General features: G+C 39.8%; 1 protein-coding gene across 1 annotated transcript in view; it reads left to right on the top strand.

The window, feature by feature from the left end:
• The window catches only part of ZNF277 (zinc finger protein 277), a 31,614-nt gene that overhangs the window by 9,551 nt on the left and 15,675 nt on the right, over positions 1-6,388 (top strand). The gene's annotated exons all lie outside the window — the stretch shown is intronic.

The following is a 6,388-nucleotide window of genomic DNA, read 5'->3' as shown; positions in this document are numbered from 1 at the left end:
CAGCAGATTGTCCAGTTTGTTTTCCTTCTTACATCCTTTCCACAACACCACCACCATTTTCTTCTTAACTCCCTGTTTTTTCCGGTCAGTCTTATTTCTCTCTGCATTTTTTCTTGCTGTCTTTTCAAACCTAGTTTAAAGTCTCCCCACTTAGCGGACAAGCTGATGTCCTAAGATGCTCTTTTCCTTCTTTGTCAGGAGGCTCATTGGTGGCTTTTGTTTCTCCAGCCATATGATGATATTCTTAAATGCTTCCTCTGGTTTTGCTGTTTCCATACCTATATATGCCTCTCCGGAACAAATCTATGCCTGTACCTTGAACTCAACCGAAAAGATTCAGGATGACGCTACCTGTTCCCTTGCCTACATCATTCTTGTTCACAGAGTTCTTATCTGAGTATGTAGTAAAAAGTCAAGAATGCCCAGTTGGGTCATCAGCCCACACCAGATCAAGTGGAGTGCTCTCTGTTTCATCACCAGATAGACAACATTTTTTGGATTATAGCAGGTTACTGCCCCATTGCTTCCCTCTCTTCTCTGTCCCAAAAGTGGGTCGCTAATACTATCATCTTCCGCTCCTTACTGGCTAGTCTTTGACATGCCAGTCTGTCTTCCTAGCTAGTGGGGCTCTGTTCCTGAACTACATATGAATTTTCACATTCACTGGATGAGAATGAAAGTGCACAAAGTAGTCAGCAAACACCTCTATGTTGGATGGTGTGACAGCTGGCTTCAGAGGTGTTGAGTGTTCTCCAAGCTGGATGTCCTACCCTGACAAATTCCTTATATTTCCATGCACTTTACAGCTAAGCTTCTTTCATGAAGGGCTTCTCCAGCAGGCATCTCTGGTATTATTAAAGAAAATGCACTCTTCTTGAGATAACATTGTTGAGGACGTCATGATGATTACAGAATTGGAAGATTTTTTTTTTCTGTTCTCAAGAGGCAAGAAAGTACTGTTTGAAGTGGGAGAGCTGAATAAAGTGATCACTAAAGAGAGAAGCTGAATAGAGAGATTAGGAGACAAGTTATTGATATACAGATAAGATTGCAGGTCTTTACAGAGACGTGAAATTTCTGATACCATGACTCTTTATAAACATTTTTCCTATTGTGCAACTGCAAGCAGAGTCTAAAGCTCATCAGTCAGTCTTTGAGGAAACTGTAGGCACAAAACCAAATATAATTTCCCCAAAGTAGTTTATCCTAACAGTGTATATAATTGTCAAATAATGTGCTTGACAAGATTTGAGAGACAGTGGTGTATCTCAGGTGTGATCAATCCTAGTCTTTGTCTCAGTGCACTGTGCTGGTTTGTTTTATTGACAGTAAAGTGTGTAAGCAGCTTCTTGTTGTGTTCTGTCAGCATGACTTTTTTGTTTTGATTTGGTTTTAAACCAGAATCTGTTTCACTTGCTTTCTTTGCCTGCAGCAATAGCTAATTTCTGTGAGCAGTCAGCAGGGAAACGTAACGCTTATTTAAATTGGAAGAAACTACAACAAAAGATACACACTGTGTGTTTGAGAGATCATCTAGGAAAGCTTAATAAAATGCATATTGCGAAGTCTCCATCTTATATTATTTAGATCCAAATTCACACCCACATTTCTATATCTGGTAGCACCTTATTTCCCAGGCAGACCCTCTGATTTCAGTAGTATTAATGAGTCCATTACCATAACAGATAGAGTGTGTCCTGTGATCATGCAGTCTTCACAGCAGTGTAACTGAGTGCTCATATGTTTGAGTCCTTCACACTATAGCAGTCGTGAAGTTTCTTCTTCAAAGGAACATCTTTAAGCAAACTACCTCCCCGGAGGATGTAGCATGATTTAGAGGAAGCTTTCAGTGGAACTTCTCTTAAGTGATCATTTGTATAACGTGCTATCGTTCTTGTCTCATGTCTAGATAGGATGAGAGTGAAGGACCAGAACTGACAAGGCAGATGCCAACAAGAACCCCAGACTACAGTATGCTCTTGCCCCAATCCAGCCCAGTACTGAAATACTTGAAGTTGAGACTACCTGTATGTTTAAGTCTTTGGACTAGAGACTTTGAACTTTGCCTTGTCAGGGCTCCTGGCAGTTGGTTGGTTTTTTTTTTTTTGTTTTTTTGGGTTTTTTTAATCCTGAACATCTGAAAAAAGAAGACACGTACTGCTGTTAGCTCTGTTTTACGGACTGAACTGCAGAATCCATTCTTCACTGCACAAGTGAGTTCCTGGATTCAGGAATGATAAATTCTGGCCTCACTGCAGTCAAAGTCACTGCATGATCTTGTCCCAAACCACATAGCGTGCTCTGCCTTTATCTTGGAGCTGGAAAAGAACTTTCTGCCTTAATTTCTTATGTATTAGAAGTGCTGTCATTGTAGAGAGTGGTTTTGGAGAAAAAAGTAATGTATTTTTGTAGGACCAACTGATGTAGTTGGAAAAAGCAGGCAAACTTTTGACCACCAATTTTTTCTTCATGTTGAAATCAAAAGCAGCAAAACTTGTGCTTAGTACTGGTTGTGAATGGTTGTTTTCTACATCAGTCATCCATGCCATGCATTCAAATAGCTATGTAAATGATTTATGAGGGTCTTGTTAGTAAAGGAGTATATGATTTCAAAAAAGTAGTGGTGTGACAACAATAAAGAAAGATAATTTAGCACCTGGAGTGCAGTGTCTGTTGGAGGGAAGGGTAGCAGGTATTACAATATCAGAAAGTTCTAATGTGCCATAAAACCAACTGTCTTGAGTCCATAGTTTTTGACATTCAATGGAGTTAGTTTTCAGTCTTACCTTTTGAAGGCATTTTGTATGTCTTGAATGTCTCTTGAACTATAGATCAGAGACGAAGTAATTGTTTAGGGAACAGTGCTTAGTAGCTGCAAGCATGCATTTTTCATCTTTTACTGATCATCAGTGTGAATTCTTGCTGACGCATAGTGCTTAAGCACTTCTGAAAAAAAAAAAAGGGTAATTTCTTCCAAAACATTGCTTCCCAGGAGAAGAACAGACACTTTCTTTTTTTCAGGCACATTTTAAATTACCACCTCCTAGGCGAAAGTCTGAACTTAGAACCCCAAACTGAGCGTCATGAATGTGCAGGACATTTTTATAGGCTCCAATTAAAATTGTCATGCACATTATTAAATTTCTTTTATATTAGTAGTTTAATGTGCTGGTATATTTAAAGATGATCATCCTGATATAAGCACTTGCACATCCACACCATGGGTTGTCTGTTGTTTTTTATTTTATTTATTTTACAAGTTAAAACACAGAATAGATAGTACTTTGTAATTTGGTCAGGTTTTTTATGGTAGATCACCCATAAAGTAGAAAGTGTAGGCCTAAGAGGTGTAAAAGAGTTCTTTTCCAGGCAGAAAAAAGGGGTATTAGATTAAAACTGTATTTTATTTTATTGAATACATTAAGTACTCCTGTAAAGTAAATACATTTTTGTTGCATGTAAGTGTGATCAGTAATATCCAGCTTCCATTTGCCATGCTTGAAGGTGATCAACCACTTATGTCCTATAAAATTTTCCTAAAGCTATTTCACAGGAGGCTGCTAACTGCTGCACTCATATCTACTGCTTATTTGAGCTAGGCTCTGTCTAAAAATGTGCTTCCAAGAACTTGCCATCTAGCAGTACTTATTTTTGACAATGCCTGGTTGATCTTATAAGCTTCATGTGGCTTCTGAGGACAAAGCCTCTTTAATTTAAGTTCTACTTTGTATCAGTGAGGATATCTGCTCTGCCAGTGATTGTTTCACAACTAGTTTGAGAGTTGTCAGTACAGTAACAGATTTATTTATTTATTTATTTTAGCAAATCATAGAATATGGCAGAAAGAGTGGAAGACAAATAGCTGTTAGAACTTCTCATAAAAGATTAAAGGAGATGGGGGTCAGAAATTATTCAACAAACTGTATCAAAATTGTAAACTAATTGCCTGAAATCGAGCTATGGCATTTTTGTTACTTAGTTTTGTAGTGTTTACCTTTTCTGTCAGTGCTCAGTTATTTTATTCAATCTGGAAAAAGATAACTAAAGATAACTAAAATATGTGTATTCTGTAATCTGTTTGTGCCTTTGCCCTCTCATTCTCTGCCGCTTTGATACAACACATTATCCTAAAAAAATTTCGGAAAATATTTATGACTGAAGTGGGGGTTTTTTTGTTGTGTTTGTTTGTTTGGGATTTTTTTTGTGTCTTATTATCATCCATGAGTTAATGTTAACAGCTCCAGCAGTTTGAGGGGGCTGGAAACTGGTGCAAGTATTAAAGTAAATTACTCATTTCCTACCTCATAACTTCAGTTTAAGCTTGACTTTCATTACCAGCTGAAAGTCTCCACTCAGAAAAATCTCAAAAGTGTTATGCAAGTTATTGTACTTGCTATTCTCCCTTCAGAGTCTCAGCAATGGAGTGGAGGTAAAAGGGTGCTTGGGAACAAGAAGAGCAGACCTCTCACTTTCACTGTACGTGACTTGAACCAGTGCTTGTAATTCTTCACCTGTGCAAGTACCAGATTTGCTTGCTGGCTCAGGAAGTTCCCTCTAGCATTGAATGATGCCAACATTTGATTAAAGGAGTGTCTACCAGTGATGCTGGGTTAGTCAAATCTTTCCAGATGCCAAGAGTGCTGGTGTAGGGGCGAATGGGAAGGGTGAGAGAGTGGAGTAACAGGGGTACGATCTGTCTGGAGGATACAGGATGCTTCTCCTTCTCCCTCAGGCATACCTGAGAGTAGCACCTTACCAGGGCTCCAGTAAGCAATTTGTATAAAGTGTGAATCAGGAGTTACGCAGCCAAGTATTGCAGAATGTTTTTCCCTCTCATAGTACAGTTAGGAAGCTATGTTGGCATATCATTAATGGATGATTGGAGGTGTTTAAACACTTACTATCTTAATGTTTGAATTGTACATGGTGGCTTTTGATTTTCTTTTAGATTGTTTCTTGTGTGTTTCACAAAGTATATAAATTACACACCGATGCCTGCAAATTCAGGGTTAGCCAAACAGGGTCAGACATGCTGCTGAGTGGAGAGCCACAAGTACCAGAGAAAGCCCCAGTTTTTACAGACATGCTGTGGGATGTTCACTGCCCGGGTGGAGCAGACACATATCTTTAGTTAATTGCATCTCTGCTGAAGGGCTCTCGCAAGATGTGTTATGCTCCATTTCTCTCTTTCTGGAGTGAGCCCTGAAAAATAAGAATTTATATTTCCTTTAGTTGACGTTTTGCATAATGCAGCAAGATGTGAGGGAATATGGCCTGGAATTTGAGTAGGCACTACTGTGCACAGCTCCAACATAAAATATACACCTTGCAGTACAAAATATAACAAACGAAAAAGCCCCAGGATCTGCATTTTTGGGGTAACAGACTTTCAGCTGATGTACAACAGCCACAGCTCCCAAATTGTGTGGTTGAATATGGGCCTTAGAGCAGGCTAAGGCATGGTGCGCTTGTGCCCCACAGCAGCCACTGGCCCTAGGCCGAGCATAACCCAGATGTGGCACACCCCTGCGCTCTCCAGCAAGCAGCCTTTTCATCCCACTGCCCCTCACTGGATACAGCATGCTGCTCTTGTGGGAAAGAAACCAACAGCAGGTTTATTTGCTTAGTATCAACCTCCTGCCATCTCTCAGTGGACAACGGGATGTGGTGTGGTAGGTCCACACCAGCCCATCCATGCTGCAGGATGCATTACTCTATAATCAGAGTAGCTCGAGCCATCCTCTCATTCCTTTTAGGGTTTGGGGTTTTTTTTCCCTTCCTTTCTTTTTTCTTTTCTTTTTTTCTTTTCTGCCTTCTATGGAGCTTATACAACACGAGTAGCTGAGTCTGAGTTTAGAAGTAGGCTATGGGCAAACTTGGGCCTTAATCCACACAAAAGAGGTAGTGTAGAGGTAGGTGAGAAACACAAAGCTCCACTGTTGTAGGCTCTAAAGAGATAAAGAGATTGAGAAAATCCCCTAAGAAATTCAATCAGGATCCCAAATGTCAGAAAGCAGACAGCAGCACATCTGTGTTGCACAGAAAATAAATCCTTTACCAGTTATCAGTGCTTAAAACACAAGTACAGGGTAGTCTACTGCCAGGCTGAAAATATGCTAAGTTCTAATCCAAACACCGATCCTGCCATGTCCCAGGTGATTACGGCCTTTCCATCTGAAATGTGTAGTAACTCCACAGTATAACTACACACCTGCTATTAGAGCACCATAGGAAATCACCTGCTGCATGATTTTGTTGTTCTCAGGAAAATTGTGGTCAAGTGTTATAAAGTGTCTAGCCTGGTCTATTGCTCTAAATTAAACAGGACCAGTGGTGAATGCAATCAGCTTCTCCTTTTCCATGAGTTTATTGTGTGCCGTAGCTCCTT

This window comes from Mesitornis unicolor, unplaced genomic scaffold, assembly GCF_000695765.1.
Source record: "Mesitornis unicolor isolate BGI_N332 unplaced genomic scaffold, ASM69576v1 scaffold22141, whole genome shotgun sequence".
Classification (NCBI taxonomy): domain Eukaryota; kingdom Metazoa; phylum Chordata; class Aves; order Mesitornithiformes; family Mesitornithidae; genus Mesitornis; species Mesitornis unicolor.
The sequence above is the reverse complement of the archived record's forward strand: the minus strand, read 5'-3'. Positions and strand labels throughout refer to the sequence as shown.